This window comes from Tyto alba, unplaced genomic scaffold (assembly GCF_018691265.1).
Source record: "Tyto alba isolate M040663 unplaced genomic scaffold, T.alba_DEE_v4.0 Super-Scaffold_42, whole genome shotgun sequence".
Lineage (NCBI taxonomy): Eukaryota > Metazoa > Chordata > Aves > Strigiformes > Tytonidae > Tyto > Tyto alba.
This window is the reverse complement of record NW_024881318.1, coordinates 6571860-6590597: the sequence shown is the minus strand read 5'-3', so window position 1 is coordinate 6590597 and position 18738 is coordinate 6571860. Positions and strand designations below refer to the sequence as shown.

Below are 18738 nucleotides of genomic sequence, written 5' to 3'. Positions count from 1 at the left end.
AGAGGAGAAGGAAAAATTATGCAGGGCCTCGAAGGTCAAAAGAGTCAACTTCAAAAGGATTCCTTAAAAGACATAAAGCAAATGTCTTCATATTAAATTATTTAGTTTTCACACAAATCTAAGTAATATATGGTGCGGGTTTTTTTTTTACCTCCCAACACTCGATTGGGCACAAAAGGAAGACGAAGTGGAGGGACGATGAGAGAAATCTGGGACTCTTTGCTTTCCTAATGGACCAGCCGGGGCTGGAGTCAGTGCTACCCCCTTGCAAAGGATGCGGAGCAAAGGAGAGGAGGCTTTTCAGGAGCAGGAGGGTGGGAGTGAGCAGGCCTTCTCCTTTCTGGAACTGAAAAACGTTAAAAAATTACTTGCTTGGCCTGAAACAAAATGTTTTCCCTAAATACTGGGCATCTGTTTTAATTAAAAACACAGAAAATGTTGAGGCAAACAAATCATGCTGCCTGTGAAAGTCAAGGCTTTCAATTTGAGGATGCTGAAAGGAAACAGTTCCGTTTTTCACAATTCCTCCATTAATCTGACAAAACTGACCCAAAAGCACAGTAGTTTTTTTGTCATCAAAAACTTCACTTTGTACTAAAACATATTTAGCTGAATTATCTCTCCCAATTGTACTTAAGGAAGCTAAAGCGAAGTACAAAGCTGAAAGAGCCAGCTCCTGTATCCTGGGGCGTTCAACCCATCAGCACAGTTAAAATCACTGACAAGCTATGGCAAGCTAATGTCAGTAAAATGGTACCCAACAGGAGGTGTGAAACCAGCACAGTGAGCTCTACAATAATTTCCAGTCCATTAAACACCAGGCTTAAGTAAAATATTACAGCAGGTCACATTTTAAAGCGGACAGAATAGGTTAGGGAATCACTGAGGACCCATGAGGATGCTCTTGGAGGAGAATAGAAATTCTGCCATACCCTTTTTCATATCCTCATCCTAAACATCATCGCTTTCCTCTCAACTGTAGGTGCTTCCTTCCACTCAGCACATTTTTTTTTTTTTTCCCACGGGCATCTCTGGCAGCAGATAGCAACAGGGACATGTGCCTCCAAGGCTCCATGTGCTGCTACATCAAGCATCTGCAGGGCTACCACTGTGTCCAACAAGGTGATGACCAGCCACATCAGAAAGAAAAAAACAGAAATAAAGTGACTTGATGAAGGCCATGTAACAGGTCAGTGGTGGAGCAAAGAGCAGAAACTGTGTCCTCTGGTTTCTGCCCACCCAGATCCCAAGTGTTTAGTACTTTTCTCTGTTCAGCTTTGACCTTACAAGTTCCCTTAACCTTCTCCTGGCAGCTTCCTAATGGGCAAATAAATCTCTGGAGAGTATCTTAAATTCTTTTTTATCACAGACTGTATCAGTGTGATAATAAGATCAGCCTTCAGACTCCCCATTAAGTCACAGAAGGTGTGGTCATCAGTCATGCTTTTCACAGCCTTAATTGCCAGACAGACACTTTAAGTGGAAAGTCCATCTAATGAGCCCAATCATTAAAACATCCCTGGTTCCTATTTGAGATGGAAAATTATATTACTCTAATAAGGGGGTTGCATCTTTGCCCCCCTATTCAATCATGTGGCACGGGGAAAGGTGAGACTTCTCCTAGAGTTTGCCTTGGATGTGTTTCATTTAAATACATTCCCCTACTTCAGGCAAGAAAAAAGTAATAAAACCCTTCACAGATGAAGAACCGGGTGGCTGGAGTGGAAGACGGGGACCTAGAGGTGAGCGATGGGGTGACCATGGGTGAGATGTCATCACTGACATCATGGATAGTCCCGGGGGCTGGCCAGGTGGAGATGGTGAAGGAGCCACTGTGGTGGCTGTGCCAGGGTAGAGAAGATGTGACATCTGGTGTGCTTATGCAAAAGGTCATATGGGATGTATGAAGTGAGCTCTTCAGTGGGACATCTATTTCCAAACAGTCTGCAAAAAAAGGCTTAATTTGGAGAAGGAATTAGCAATATTGTCCGCCACCAGGAGCCTGTACCACATGGAGGAAGTTATCACGATCCTCACATGGAGGAAGTGGTTGGGTAGTTATCACGATCCTCATCTCACAGAGAGGTGGGAAACTGAGGTGGGACAGTACGTAAATTCAAAAGACCTTGCACAGGGCAAGTCCAACCAAAGTCCCCAAAAAGGGACTAGAAGTCCTTGCTAGAAGTCCTCTGCAAAGGGCTAACTCTCTCCTGCCCTGTCCAGTCCCAATGGAAATATTCACCTTCCCCACCTCTCCATCTCCTACCGCTACTCATCACGGAAAGCTCCATCTAGGTAGGCTCCGTCTAGGAGCTCAGCCTAGCTAAGATCATCCCAAGCCCCCGGTGGTCTCCAACCACACTGGATGCCTTTGGCTACATGCCGACGTGCCCATCGAGATGCCCCACTCGACCCCCTCCCACCGCAAAGCACCAGCGGTGAGAGCTGCTCTGCAGGGAATCCCAGCGGGAAGCCCAGGCAAGCCGAGGTTAGGAGCTCCACATCCAGCGGTGGCTTTGCCAGGTGCTTGGAGGGCTGGTTCAGAGCAATCCCTAATAAAAACAACGAAGCACGGAAGGGCGTGTTACTTTGGAGTAATAATACATCTTAAAACTGCATGGTGAGGCAAAGACAACGCCGCACCCTAAGCCACCCAAAGGGTGTGGGCATTATACAATGATTCGCCCACACCCAGAGCCTCCGATGACAATTAACATCCAGCCCCGCGTAAGAATCAGTAAATACCGTATCTTAAACCAGGAAACGTCAACATTTTCCGTGCTCATGAAAAAACCCCTGAAGATGTGTCTTAACATGAACATCACTCTGGGCAGACCTGCACCATCGGAGTGCACAGTGCTTATTTTCTGCCCTTCTGGAAGAAGCCACAGTAAAGTCAATAGCAGTTATACTTGGAGGTATATTAAGCATGGATGTCTTAGTTTTTAACATTTCCCTCTTAAAAAAACCCCAACAGAGATGATGGAAAAATCTAAATGTATAATTACATTTTGATAACTACAAAGTCATTCAAGGTGCTTGATAGATAATAAAATGACAAGATCTCATCACGCCCAAGTTTATTTTCATAGCCATAAATCTACTTCTGGTAAAGTTGCCGGGAAAAGATTTTACTATTGAGTAATAATGATGGAAACAAAATAGCACCTATTAAAGTCAAATGGGAGCAAGAACTTATCCAAAGTTGAAAGACAACAGAGAAAATCAGTTTGTTATTACAAGATAGCAGAAATAACTTTTTTTACTGGTCTGAGATACCAGCAGCAAGACCAGTTGGTTATTAACAGAGATCCCACTTTTTTTTTCCCAAACCACAGCGCAGTTGCCATGATACTCATGAAAACAGCAATTAAAGATGCAGCTCCGTCGCTGCATCTCCAGCCGCCAGCGGCATTTCAGAAGACAAACAAAAAAGCACCAAAATGAGACCTATTCCCAAGAATTTCTTAGGTCAGGAAATTGATGCAGGAAAAATTTTGCTTTTCCAACATAAATTCACCTGTTCATTGAAACAAAACAAAACAAACAGTGGCAAAGAACAATGAAGATTGCGATAAATCTGCTTTCTGGGTGATCCCAGGAAAAAGGCAGACCTGATGCTACCGGCTTTGTGCCTGCGTGAAGGATGGAGCTAGCAGAGTTGCCATACACCTGCCTCAAAAAAAAAAGAAGGCTCAAAGCATTCCCGAGGGACAGGCGGTGCTCCCGAGGAGGAATGCTTGTTGCAATATTAACGAGGGAGGAGACAGGACCACCAGGGAGAAATGAAATATATCTTCCTGGCTGACACAGCGGGGACAGTTTGGATAGCTCAAGAACAAGGGGGGGTTATGCTGGAAGTTGCTATTTGCCTTCAGGGCAGTCAACTGGGGCAGATCAGGAGATGTTTGTACGGATAAGAAAGTCCTGCTTGAATTTCTGAATCCTGATAGTAGGCAGGAGAAGGGATTAACAGGAGCAAAACACAGCCCTACCAGCATACATACAGGCAAGGAAATAAAAATATCCACCAGTGTTGTTTGCTGATGATAGCTTGGAGCATCTTCAAATGAGACTGTTTCTACTATGCAAGGTGAAGAGTTTATTATTATTATTATTATTATTATTATTATTATTATTATTATTATTATTATTATTATTATTGCTCTTACTAATTGCAGTGACCATTTATGCTGCACCAGTGTCTTATAGCTACAAGCAGGACGCTCATCCCCTTATAGGCACTGTATAAACAAGACCAAAGAAGGAGCAATCCATCCCTAAATGCCTGTGCTCCAAATAAACAGAGGGAGAAAAAAAGAGATTACCTTGTTTGTACAGATGAGGAACATAGATATTCGGTGATGTGCCGAAGGCCATAGAGGAAGCCCATGGTAGAGCCAAAATTTGGTGTTAGCTCTTCCAAATCCCAACTCACCACCTTATCTAGACAATCAGCTGGCTCCCACCTAAGCTCAGGTTTATCCTAAGACTAAAAGCAGCCTACACCTCAGAGGGGCTCCAGATCGGGGCCACCACATGCCAGGTGGTTGCCACGTGCTGAACCTCGTGGCCACACCTCGTGGTCGGTGGCACCAGCCTGGCAGCCGGCTGGCTCAGCCCATCGCCGGCAGCGTTTTGGCACCCAGCAAAGCCGGAGGATTTCGGTTTGCACCGGGACAGCATAAATCACCCCGAGGAGCTGAGATGACAGGGCTTGGGCTGGTGGCCTTGCTGAGAGCTCGGCATTCCTGGGATTTTCACTAAACAAAAGTGAAATGATTTGGGCACGAAGGGAAAGTGGGTTTCCAGGGAGGGCTGGAGGAGCGCTTCCAAGGGAAAAACAGGGAAACTTGAGAAAGCTGAAAATGGCAGTCCTTTGCATCCAACACCCAGCCCGGCAGGGCACTGAGGGAAGGAGAGGGCAGGTAGGACTTTGCAGGCAACATGGGATGCTCAAAAAAAAGGTGCCATCAGCAGCAAAGTGGGGCTTTTCAAAACATAAACAGTTTTGGGGAAGAAACGAGAACGGCGTGCGAGCTAAAAATAAGCAGCAGCAAGTGAAAAAAGGATTAAAGGAGCCCGAAAGAAATAGAGAACAGCAAATTGCAGGGAATTGTTCAGCAAACAATAAAAGGCTCCTCGCCATCTCCCTGCAACAGGCGGGTGGCACCGGGAGAAAGCAACCCACGACAAATGATAGCTGCAAAAGGGGAGATGGAGGGGGGGAGAAAATTCAGACCTGGCAGATTTGTTAAGTGGTTATTTTCCCTCTGTCTTTGCAGAAGACAAAGGGGAGGTAAAGCTCCCTAAGACAGGGATTGTATTTCACTCCGCGGTTGAGAAGGCTTTCGACTGTCTACAGATAGAGGCAAGAAATGGTCCTAAAAAGATTAGAGCTCTTAAGGTAGGGCAAAATACTATATCCAGACAACACACTCGAGTTTTAATGACAGTGGGGAGAGAATTGAGTGAAGCATTGTCTGCTGCCTTTAGGAAACTGAAAACTTAATTTGAAACAGCACAGACTAGAGCTGGGCTTTTCTCACAAGAAAGGCTTTATTCCTGCCCTTTAAGCAGCACTTTTTATCCCTGACATATATTTTCCATTCACTGCTTTCCCACAACCAACACAGGTTTAGGAAGGGTCTTCCGTGTTTTTAGAGTGATTTGGGTAGCTTTCCTTTGAGCATCTCCCTGGCTGTAATGTATTTCTTCTCACTGCTTCCCTCTGTCAGGCTATTATCTGTGTTTACGGATACCCAGTTGTGGGATAAAGAAGCAAAGTGGCTTCCTACAGATGCATAGGGCATGTGCTGGAAAAGAAACTCACCCCGGATTCCCCAAATCTCAATCCCCAGACCACCCCCTGCCCCTCCTGACTCAATGATTCCCACACTAACTTGCTAAGATGGACGGGCCAGTTCCCAGTGGGTGCAAACCAGAACAGCTGCCCTACAGCCCATTTTATACTGGGAGCAAGACCAAGCATCATGTGCAGTCTTAAATGACAGAATCATAAAATCACAGAATCATTTCAGTTGGAAAAGACCCTTAAGATCATCGAGACCAATCATAAACCTAACACTGCCACGTTCACCACTAACCATATTTTGATTGGATTGGGGATTTTGTGCCCCCCCCCAAAATAAGGCCGATTGATATGGACCCTGCAGTGACTGATGTGCCCCATGGGGGTCACCTGGACCCCCCTGCACCACTTGGCTTGGGATAAGGACAAAAGAGGGCACTGCCTTGCTGCCAGCCTCGTGGCTGCATCTGCTGCGGGTGGGGATACATCGTTCCTCTGTTGCCCCCACCGATTTCTCCACCAGTGGGTGACACTGAGGTGGCTCTGCCATCCCCATCTCAGCTCCTGCATCCCCCAGCCAGGGACTTTTGGCTGTAGGGGCCCCCCTGACCTTGCCCGGGGCTCTGTTACTAAGAATAAAACGCAGAGGGCTGTGCTGCACCAGCGCACGGTGGGATAATTGCAGGGAAGCAGCTGCTGTAGCCCAGCGACCGCGGTAATTGGGTACGGGCCATCCTGTAGCCAGGTTTCCCGTGCTATTATCCCCTTATTAATAGAAACCAAATCTACCTTTGCAGAGACAGCACTGCGAGCCTGGAAATTATGCGGTGTAGGGCTGCAGGGAGGCATCTGTGGCATCTTTGCAACAGCCTCAGACCTTTGCCACCCAAGGGCTGGATTCTGTCGGGGTCCACAGGATGCTCCCGCCCAAGTCGTGGCAAAATCCCAACTGTCCCAACCCAAAGACCCCTGTGGTCATTGGAAAGGTGAATGCTGGACTCAGCCACACGGCGATTGCTCTCGCAGAGGCAGGGGAGTGAGATTTGGTCTATTAACTAATTTATCCCAGCAGCATCCCTGCAAGGTATGGCAGGGAGTATAAATTTCATCTCCGAAGGAGAAAATCTGAAGATCAGAAAGGCTTGAACTTCCCCTTGTCTGCACGGATGGGGTATGGCAGGGACCACAAGCTGAGCATCCATGGATTTAGGGATGGAAAATAATGTGGAGCATCTTGGCTGGGATGCTCCTGCCTGGGTGCCATGGGATGCTGAATGTAAAAGATGAAGGTAAAAGTGACAGCATCATTTTAAGGAGAATCAATGCACAATTCCAGGGCTCTCCTTGCTGGAAAGTGTGAAAGCAAAGTGCTGATTTCTCAGAAACTCGAGGACAGAGGTAAAAGTCTTTGTAGGGTCTTCAAGGACAGGACTTCCAGGTCCATATGGTGGCTTTCCGTGGCCAGGATCAACACAGGTGCCTCTCCTCATCCCTATCTTATTCCAGGCTAACTTCCTCTCTGAAGCTCAACTTGGAAACAGTCCTAGATAAAATGTGCTCCCTGATCCTGTCTTTTTTCATTGGGTAAGCAGAGATGAAGGCACAAGGCGTGAGCCAGTATTAAAGGTGGAAGCTAGATTAGGTGCCTACGTCCGAAATGCAGTAGACAGTACAGAGAATGAGATCTGTCTTAGTACATTTATTTTTTAACGTAGATAAGAAATGCAGGTTTATGAAGGTCTTCAGGACCATCTGAATCTCACCTCAAATTTGGGATTTGGTTTGAAACTTCCCCAGTGATGTTCACTTTCACCTCCCCTCCCAATTCATGGTAGGCAAAGCCTAACAGATGGCCTCCCACAGTAATGATTTTAACCATCAATGTTGTTAATACACTCAAGATTGACGGAACGAATTATCAGCCCATAGTATTTCCAAGCTTCCCCGTTTTTCTTCACCTCTTCTTCACCCAGCTTTTATCGCTTCCCATTTCAACGGCAATTAATACCAGCCTTTCTGAAGATGAATCCTACAGGCTTGCAACCAAGTCCTCGCAGAGCCAAATCAGCACAGATGTGCTAGAGAGAGATGCAGATGGTTTCTTCTTCCCTTGAAACTTGAGACTTTGCTTCTGCTCAACTCTGCGGTGTTTTGCAGGCTGAGGATGTCAGGAGCACATCCCTCCCCATATGGCAAGCGAGAAGTCATCCCAGGAAGATTAAAGCAGAGAGAGGAGACCTGGGTTGCCTCCTGCATTTTTCAGCCCTTCTCCATCACTTTGTAAAAGCCCGGTGCTGTTAAGCAACTACGTAAGAGATGAAAAGCGTCAGGGAAAATAAATAATACATAAATGACAAAGTGTGTTGCCAAGGCCACCTCCAGGATGGATCTGTACCCAGGCATGCTCCTCTCCGGACAGCTGCCTGCTCTTGCCCTGGAGAGATGTCACTGGGAGTGAAATGGAGCTCCTGGGCAAGATGTTGTTTCAGAGTGATGCATCGGAGAACCTTGCAGGTGACAGAAACTGTAATTGCTGTGATTAAACTTCACCGGCCCATTTCATCCTCATGAAACTCAGCTTTGCTGCTGATTTCAGCAGAAGCAGGATTGATGTCCCTACCAGGGGGGAGGTTGGGAGAGCTAGGGAGACCTCTCCCCAAAGCATGAGCAAAGCCCCACTGACCAAGCAGAGGGTCCTGTACCCCTGGAGCCTTGTGGATGCTCTGGCTCCCATGAGGATCTGAACAATGTTCTCCATCATCCCCAAAAGCAGCCCAAACTAGGTGCAGAGAGCCAGTAGCCTGACAAAAAAGGGTCTCAGACCCAGTGTAAGATGCTACAGATGACTTATTGGGGTTCAGGACAGCAGCATCTTGTGCCCAGAGGCTGCAGAGACCCCAAGGGAGTTACACTGCAACCCACCAGCTCCATCCTCACGTCCTTATTTCAACAGAAGCTTGGCCACATCTGCCTCTATTTTTCCCAGCAACGCCCTGAGAGCTTGATGGCTCCGTAGCAGTAAAAGATAATGTACTGGTCACTTCAGATACATGATAAAAATGTAAAACAAAAGGTAGCTGGTGTGGCTGGATGCAGTCACGACCATGATGTGAGCTGCCCAGTCTTGTGGCCTGGAGAGCTGGCTGTGGCAGTAGTGTCAGCACCCCACTGGAAGGGGTCCCCCTCCCCACTTTGTCCTCTCCATGGGCTGGGAGGTGAGGCATCACCCCTGGAGCGGCATGCCTGTCCTCCAGCGATGACACAGGAGCATCCAGCCCTGATGCACTAGGACACCGGGAGGTGCCCAGGGTGCTGGGAGGTGATGGTGAGGAGCATGGTCCTTGGGGTGGCTGTTTCCAGTTGTGCTGTGACAGACAAGTCACAACACACACACACACACACACACACCCGCCTCACTGTCCTTGCCTGGAAAACAGCTGAAACATCCCCAGCAAAGCACTTTGCAACCCACTCACCCCTCTCGCCTCTCCTATGTCTGCTGCAGAGGATGGCTGGAGGGGCTCAGGAGACACAGCAGAGCACACAGAGATGTTGCAGGGACTCCTAAAATGAGATGCACCCAGATAGTCTAACACCTCTGCAAAAACCCTCATGGCTGCTAGGATCAGAACTGGCTACAAAGGTTGGAGATGTTGCTTGAGAAATATTAATCATAGCTGTGTGCATGTATTTGCCTTATTACTTTTCTCTAGTGGGAGATTATAAAGCGACCAGGAAAAGAGGGGAAAATATACTCTTTTTGTTTCGCACAAAAATATAAGTAACAATTATTAGGCAATAATTGATTCATCCGATACTATATTAACTGGAGTTTGGGTGTACAAGTGACAGGCTCTGCAGCAAGCCTTTCATGTGACACGTTATTAAAGGCTCTTTTTCTGGCTCCGAAAGGCAGTGGCTGGCAGATCAAAGGTCAGACATTTCAAGGAGTAAATTGGTTTAATGTGGCTGCAGATAGCCTCACAAAAACCTAATAAATATGCAGTGAAATGTAAGGAGAGAAAATTGTGGACAGGAGAGACAATTACTTTGAAACCAGGATAAGAGCAGCTCAAATTAATCAGCGTACGGGCTCCCTCTCTCTGTCTCAGGATTTAGTATTCAGAGCAGCAGCCAGCTGCTGGTGGGATGTGCTGGGGGGGGCGGGGGGGATGGGGGCGGGCACTGGTACCCAACATCCAAACCCTTTGGGGGAAGATGCTCAACCCTAAGCCGCAGCCGGGATGGTGGTGTGAACCATCACGGCTTTCCAGGTACACTGGGAAGCCACCCATGGCCCACAGCGAAGGGTGTTCGTGAGCACCAGAGGATTTAGTGGTGGCTGGTGAAGAGATCGTGTCTCCGTGGCTGAATCCCACGGGGAGCCCTCGGCGTGACTGAGCAGGCTCACGCCGGCACTGACACCAGCAGACAGCGACTCGTGGCCCCGACGCCAGCGTTCAGTGGTAAAAATAAAGAACACAGAAGGGTTTACTTGTAAGAATTGATGCTTTTAGCTCATCTCCTTGTTTTTCACTTGATCTCGTGACTTTTTCAGAAGTGTACCTCACTTATTTTTGAACTCCAGGCAGCGATGTCTGGACACTTTGGAGTTTTTGTGTGCATTTCTTGAAATGCTTTAACTCAAATGAACTTCAAACACTTGCAAGGCAGGATTTCTTTGCTAAAAAGTCACAGCTTCACTCTTTTTAATTAAAGGTGGGAAAACACCCACTCCAGTTCTCTAATCTGGAAAGGGACTTCCTGCATAAAAACAAAGTGCAATATTCCCAGTACAGCTGGAAACGGGAGTGGAGGAAACAAATCTATAAAACAAAACGCCCCGTCCCCCTCGGAGAAGCAGATAAGGGCACAACCTCTTTGTATTCCCTTTGCAGGTCACCTTCCCCAGCTGAGTCACTGTGCTCCAGCGCAATTTGTCATGGCCCCACCAGAGAGCCAGAGAAGGATCAGGCAGCACAATCTGCCGTGCGATTTAGCAAAGTCAAGCCTTGCCTGATCACCCACGTGGAGACTTTCAGCAAGCATGAAAAAGTTGGGACCCAAGCGCTAAACTGCCCCATCAGCCATGTCGTCCCATCGGCTGGAGATGCCTCTGCGCACCGTGTCCTTGCTGGTGGCTTGCCACCAGCTTTGTCCCTCTGCCCAGGGTGGAGTTGCACCCAGGGCGGCATTGCCACCTCCATGGTGAGGAAACCTCATGAGAAGCTTTGGGGATGGGGCAGAAGGGGACAGCTGGTGCCACCCCTGTCCTGCTGGCCATAGGACACTTCAAGGAGAACCCACACTTCAAGGAGAACCCACACTTCAAGGAGAACCACACACTTCATGGGGTCACCCACGAGGAGAACCGATGGGACATGGACCTCCACACCTGCAACACACGCAAGCAGCTCTTGCCCTGAGTTATCCATGCGTATATCGCTCTGCCATAAATCAGGAGCCCTGACAGTGTAATTTGTATCTGGGGAACCTGGAGCAATTACAAAATCAGCCCAAACACTATTTGTTTCACAAGATTTTGCCCTTAGTTAGCACTGTCGTTCTGCTTTAATTACACTGTAATTAATTGCAACAAAACTGTTTGGAAAGTGCATGTGCACAATGGAAAGGCTGGAATATTGCAACCTGCCTGCTCCTCTGCAGCCAGGAGCGTAAAACTCCTGATCCTCTTTCAGTATAGCACTTGGCATTCATTTTACCACCCTATTTCTAGAGCATCTCCACGTCCTGTCAAAAACAGACCTAGACTCACAGAAGGGGACTGCTGATTTGTTTTACATCCAGGGAAATTAAGGCGCAGAAAAGCTAATCTCTTCTAATTTCTTTTCAGACAGGACTAAGAAGGCAGAAGTTGCCAGATGTGAAGAAAGCTTGGGCCTGGATGTAAATCTCAACCTTCTTCTCTGCCCTGGGATGCTCAGATGTTCTCATATTCCCCTGCAGCTCCCAAAGCCACCTAGCACCTTGAAGGGGCTGAGACCTGCCTCCTGCCCATGGAGAAGGTTGGCTCATCCATAAAAGAAACATTAAGCAACAGGTCCCTAAAGACAGAAGGCAGTGAGACTTGGGCCTGATGATAAAGGAAAGCAAATCTGGCCCATTTCTTCTGCAATCTGTCCCCTTCCAGTATTTCCAGCATCTAGCCATGGCACAGAGGCATTAATCCCGGCTGAGGTGGACTGTCAGAGTCCTCTTTCAGCTGGTGTTCAGTCTCTCAGGGCAGAGTATAAAAGCAGCTGTAATGCAATCGCTGGGCAGCTGCTAGGATTGAGAAGCCACCAAATGCATCCTAGGCTGCCTCGAGTTTCATCCCCTGACCCATTATTTCTGGGTAAGAAGGGCAGCTGCAGCAGAAATCTGCACCCTTGCAAGGCTGGGGAGGTCTGGAAGGGACACGGGAATCAGGAGACAGGGATTAGCTTATGTGACTTGTCTCCTCTTGCACACCACCAGCAAGTGGTGGTAGACTTGCTGGTAGAGCAGGAGGGGAGATTTCCCATTTCAAAAAAGATCAACATTGATAAAAAAAATGTTCTTTTTTATTTTTTTTTTCCCCAGCTAAATACTTAGCAGAAAAAATATGCTCTTGCTTTTCTTTCCTCTTTACTGTTTTCTTTTTCTCCTCTACTCTCTTCCCTTCTCTTCTCCCCTTCTCTCCTTTCCCTACTTTCCTCTCCTCTTCTCCAATATCCTCCCAGGAGGCTGTCAAACCTTCTCACCTCCATGTTGCTGGTAGCAGATGGAACAACTTGCCCCAAACCACATCAGCACAGCGATAGAGAACATGAACAATGAGGAGAACATCACCAGCTGGTCACCCAAAGATGCGCCCAGACCCCATGTGTACCTGGAGGCACCTCCAGCCTCTAGATTGCTCCCCAGCAGCCCAGAGCCACAGCCACATCGGGGAAAAGGGCCCAAATTTTGCTTTGAGGCAACAGTCCCAGCACAGGGGGCTGTGAAGCCACCTCCCCGGCTGCCTGCCCGGCACTGTGGGGCAATGTGGGGTAAGGAAAGCCCCTGGCAGAGGTGAGGATGAGGGGCTTTGAGGAGCTCACGGCAGACAGGAGCCAGCGAGGGACTGGGCAGGCAGCAGCAGGGGGGTCCAGAGGTAGAAGCAAAACAATTGGGATTATCCCAGCAGCAATAACGCTGGAAGATTCAGCTGATGTAGGAGACCTCCCAGACACATGCCTAGAGAGCCTGGGGTTTGGCAGAGGATCTGCTCCATCAGCTTCAACTCACCTTGGCAAAAGGTGCCCGGATACCATGGTGACGGGCTCGGCGGGGATAAACACCGAACATGGGTGTGGGTTGTTTGCATAGTTAGGAAGCTGGCTGGTCTCCATCCCTCCACCCTGCCTCCTCCCAGCAGTGCCAGGATCTCAATCCAAAGTGGTCTCCTACCTCCTCCTGGGCTGGCTCATCCGCGGGCAACACGGAGGCACTTCCCAAACTGGTTCTCTGCTAGGCAGGGCAGGGTGGGGGACGGCAACGTGGGGTTGCTGCCTCTCCCCGCTCCCCGGGAGCTGGAAGTCATTTGATGGTCCCAACATCCATGTGCCTGCCTGGACCCACATGGAGACGGCGCAGGTCCTTCCATGTGTGGGACAATCCCTCCTCCTCCTCCTCCTCTTCTTCTTCGGCTGCCAAGCACATCAAGCCCCTTGCAAAACCACCGGCTGGGACGTGGCATGCTTCTCCCCCACCCAAAAAAGCACTCGCGACCACCACTCACCCGCTCCTCAGGGGCAAGGACATCTTTTTGATGGACAAGGAACACAGCAATCCAACAGCAGCGAGAAATAAATCTATAATTAAGGCAAGCTGCTCACATGAGCGATACTTGAAAATTATGCAGACCTGTGAGCAACGTTGCCATCGGGCGCGCGGCTCCTCTCAGGCTTCCAGTAAGGAATAAAAAAGCTCTGACTAATATAAAGAGGCCTCCAAATCATTCTTGGCAGAAGCATCCTAGCCCCGGATCCCCTCCCTCTATTCATTGCTAAAGCTCTCAGCCAAAGGAAAATAAACTGTGCAGCTACCTCGCTGACCCGACCTGCAGTGCGGTGTAGCTGGGTGCCGGCTGCCCCTTCTGCACAATTATACACTAATATAGTAGTGTATAATATATATAAATTATACATTATGTACATTTATATGCTATATGTACATTTATAATACATGTATTATATTTATAAATAAATATAGACATTATATGTGGGGCTGCATGGACAGCCTCATGCAGATGGGAACCGGAGCGATGGTGCCTTCCCATCCCCATCCTGCCAGGAGGGCAGGGGCAGGGGCACAGGCACGACCAGGGGCAGGGATGAGCCCTCCCGTCGCTGCCTGCTTTGCTAGGATCATCCACACACACTCAAAAATATCACGTTTCAATACAGTCTGAGATCCTTCGCCTTTTCTAGTTACTTCCAAGTTTATAAAACCATTACACCAGCGACACTTAATGGGAATAAGACCAGGAATATGAACTGGGGAGGGAAGACTTCAGTGTTTTGAAACTATTTTAATAACTTGCAATTTAATTAAGAGCAATAGCTCCGAAATTATGTCAGTGAAACTTGCCACTTATTTATTAATTAGAGGAGGAATTTCAAAGGAGGCTAAGGGAGTTAGGTGCTGGACAGCCCCGGGCTCGCTGGAAAATCCCAGGGTTGTATGGCAAATGCTTGCTCAGTGCTCAAACACGCCGGGTCTGACTCCTCATTGCCTGGCACCTGAAGTAAACAGTGTCAAGCACAAGCATAAAGTGGGTGTTAAATGTTGCCTGCTCCAGAGCACAGGTTTGAAATGACCTTTTTGCGGTGGTGGGAGTGATGGAAAGCACTGGAAGACCACGGAAAGACGGCAGAGCATCTCATCTGTCTTTCCAGGAGCTCTTTGTTGGGCTGTCCTGGGATGGGTACACCAGGATACACGCACAGAAGCTTGCAAAAAGTTTGCTCTCCGGTGTGGAGTGTTGGAGATGCTGAAGGCAGCAAGGGCTGGCCGTGCCCGCGGCACCTGCTCCCTGCGACCAGGGCTCAGATAGACCCAGCTGCCTTCGCTGCTCCCAACCTCCAAATCCTCCCAGGAAGAGAAACCCTCCACTTCCACCAAGCAGAAAGGAGAAGGAAGTCCGACTCGGTCTCATTCCCCCAAATATTGTACCTGGGTGAACTGGAAGGTGGCTGCCACATCCCCTTTTTGAGGGCAGAACAAGCTGCACAACCGCGCCAAGTGTTTCCATCCACCCGACACGCTCCAGAAAGCGAGTCGGGATGGCCGGGCACCGGTTTCTCCTCTGCTGAGCACGTTCCTCCCCTCCTGTTTTAATTCAGCCCAACCTTAAACAAAACCATGGCTGTTTTTATCGGCGGTGCGGATCTGGGAATTACCTACATGGGGTCGGGGGAGCTGGAGAGGGGGCTCGTGCTGTTGAAACAGCATTTAACCTCAAGAAGGAGCTCTTAAAAATATTAAAGCTTAACCGGGTATAACATACCGTCCTGCTGCACCCCATTTGCTAGTCAAGAAGCAAAAAGTTCCCAAGACAGACTGAGATTTCAACCCAAACTTCAGGTAGGGGGTGTCCAGATAAAGCACCTCCAGTTTCCCCAAACAATCCCCGCTTGCGGCACAGGCAGCGCAGAGCAGGTTGGCTTGAGCTGAGTTTAACCCTGCACTGAGCAGCAGCCTCATCCCAAACACGCTTCCCAGCCTGTCTTTAATCATGATTTCAATGCCAGCATTAAATCTGCTGAGATGTTTTACCTATTTAAGAGGAGAATGGTTTTTTTCCTGCAAATTTTCTGCAAAGAACAACCCAACCAAAAATTACTTTAAACCAAATAGTAATAAATATTAAAAATATATAATGGAATATATATAATAGACATACTATATATACTATATATAATAGAATATATATTATATTCTTTTTATTACATTACATTATGTTTATATTATATTATATATATTAATAATCTGCCTTATCAGAGCCCTTCTGCCTACTCAGAAGATGTTAGCAGATGTGTTTTCACACTGATATTTCCTATCTAAAACATACAAGCAAATAACTAAGCTGGACTTATAAAAAATTAAACCCCACAAATTGAGAGGTTGTATCGTACAGGTGTTGAGACACAGCCAAAATCTCCGGGCTTGGTAAAGATTCAAGATACCAGGCAGGGAAATCAGAAAGAGAATCACACGTTCGAGTTCAAACAGCAATTAAAAATGCATGTAAATGGTGATAGATTAGTACAGAGGATCGCTACGACGCGGCGAAGATTTCTAACACGAACACGATTAGCCTCCGAGCATGAAATTCAAACACCTTCCCCTCCCCTCCATAAACCACAAAAGCCTTAAAAGGGGAAAAAACCCCGCTGAAATAACATATTTCGGAAACCGAAAATAAAGCATTCAACCCACCTTCCCACTCCAGGTGCCGACCCTCGTCCTCCTCTCGCCTGCCTTGGCTGCAAGGGGAATCCGGCAGCGTCGCTCCCCGGGTGTCTGCAGCCGAGCGGAGATTGTCATTGATTTGTGTGCGGAAAGTTAAGCCTTTCTAGGAGCGGTTAGGAGAATTCACTCCCACCACTCCCTCTAAACCAAAAGTATTTGGCACAGAGCCCTCCTCGTCCACCTGTACTATCCAGGTCTAAACAACACGCGGGACATCGGCTGATTTTACTGGGATTTTTTTCATGTTTCCTTTTTAAACAAGCACACAAAGTTCTTTGGAAAGAGAAACTTAGGGATTTGTTGTGTTTTTGGCTTTTTTTTTGTTTGTTTGTTTTTTTGGTGTTTTGTGGGTTGATTTTTTTTTTTTTTTTTTAATCTTATTTTTCTTAAAGAAGATTTATTGCATCTTTTTTGTTTTCCACTCAGTGTGTCAAGCCCTTCCCTGGTGTAACTGGTGACCCCTGATCATGCTGGTTTGCTCCCGCAGAGGTGATGCTGTGGGTGAATTTCCTCCTGATCTGCTCTGCTTCCCCGGCAAACCGGGCACCCATTTGGCTGAGACAAGGTAAACCTGGGGGGCAACAAAAACCTTCTCTTTTGAAAAGAACTGGGTATCGTTTAACTAAAAAAATCAGGTTTTGCACATGAATGACCCAAGTGAGTGAGAAAATGGAGGCAAGCCCCCCCAGCACCCAGACTGAGAAGATACCTCCTGGCCACCTCAGCTGCACCCATACGCCCAACAGCCCTGTCCATGGCCAACAGCCCCATCCTGCACTCACCTCCTGCTGTCCCCGTCCATGAGGACATCCCAAGGAGGAGCCACCCCACTGGACTCCGTCTCAGCAGAGCGTGCCACCTCTGCGAGCAGCCTAACCTGGCTAAGGCCAGCTTGCCAGCATGTGTGCAACCCCAAAGGGTTGGCCATCGTGTTGAGTGATAAATAACAGGTCCCTCCTCTTCTCCTCGTTGGGTGCACCAAGGATTGGCTCATTCTCAAGATTCTGCCCCCAATTAAACAGCCACATCTCAGAGCATTAACCTAAAAAACTGCATTTAATAAAATACAAGTTCCTTCCTGGCACAGGTATTATGACAACAAGGAAGTACAGATTTTTTGTTAATACAATAAATCTGATGAGAGCAGCTGGACACAGAGTTCCACATTACATGCCTTTGTCCTGGCTTTCCTCTAAAGAAGCACATTAAAAAAACCCCAAATCACAACGAAAATTGTTTCTACAAGGGAAGTCTTTCTGAAGCACAAGGCAAAATCAAGTGTAAGATAGCCTCGGGCAACCTGGCACTCCCAGACACAGCTTGGAAGAGCACGGTTACTTTTGAAACTTTTATTACACACTTTCTTGGTCTGTAGGAAAAAAAAAAATATACTGCTTCCATCCCCACACCCAAACTACTATCTACAATTCCTCTGACTACTGGGTTTCTAAGGAGTGTCTGGGTAAATCAGTAAATGAAGTCGGTGTGAACAATATGTCTGGCCCCAGATAAGGGTAAAGCAAAACTTGGGCAGCATCCAGCGACTGCCAAGCCAGCGTGGAGAGGAACACCAAGTGCCACCCATTGCTTTTCCTGGTACTGCCACAGCCTGAGTCCCCCGTGAGATGTGAGCACCCATTCAACCACCCACCTGCACCCCAAGCACAGAACCAAGTGACTCTTCATTTCCCACAAAAATTGTTCTTTTTTCGCCATCAAAATGGCTTGCTCCCACCAATCCACCAAAGCCAACCTGTTGAAGAAATAATTACTTCCGTCCCATGCTAATGAAGTGCATTATTTGTGGTGCTGCTTCCCAAAATGTCCCCAATACCACTGAGGTGCAGGAGCGTGTCCGGAGAAGGGCAACGGAGCTGGTGAGGGGTCTGGAGCACAAGTTCTGTCACGAGCGGCTGAGGGACCTGGGGGGGTTCAGCCTGGAGAGGAGGCGGCTGAGGGGAGACCTGATGGCTCTCTACAACTGCCTGAAAGGAGGCTGGAGCCAGGGGGGTCGGTCTCTTCTCCCTGGTGACAGGGATAGGACAAGGGGAAACGGCCTCAAGGTGAGACAGGGGGGGGTTTAGGTTGGATATTTGGAAAAATTTCTTCACCAAAAGGGTTGTCAAGCGCTGGAACCGGCTGCCCAGGGAAACGGTGGAGTCACCAGCCCTGGAGGTGCTTAAAAGATGTGTAGATGTGGTGCCTGGGGACTTGGTTTAGTGGTGGAGCTGGCAGTGTGAGGTTAACGGTTGGACTTGGTGATTTTTTCCAACCTAAGTGATTCTATGATTAAAAACGTCCCCTAATTCCTGCAAGCCAAACCCAACATTTTCATACAGAAGAATACTTAGGGTGGGGGGAGGAGGAGACAGTGAGAGATGAAACACCTCAGCGATGACTTTGAGTCCAAAACCACTGCAGACCAATGG

The 18738-nt window shown here is 48.0% G+C and overlaps 1 protein-coding gene across 1 annotated transcript in view; it reads right to left on the bottom strand.

Annotated features, from left to right (window-relative positions):
- ZBTB7C (zinc finger and BTB domain containing 7C) overlaps window positions 1-16356 on the bottom strand; it is a 46806-nt gene extending 30450 nt beyond the window's left edge. The window contains exon 1 of the mRNA XM_042804910.1: window positions 16277-16356. The gene's annotated coding sequence lies outside the window, so the exon portion shown is untranslated. The remainder of the gene's footprint in view (window positions 1-16276) is intronic.
- Window positions 16357-18738: the final 2382 nt, after the last annotated feature.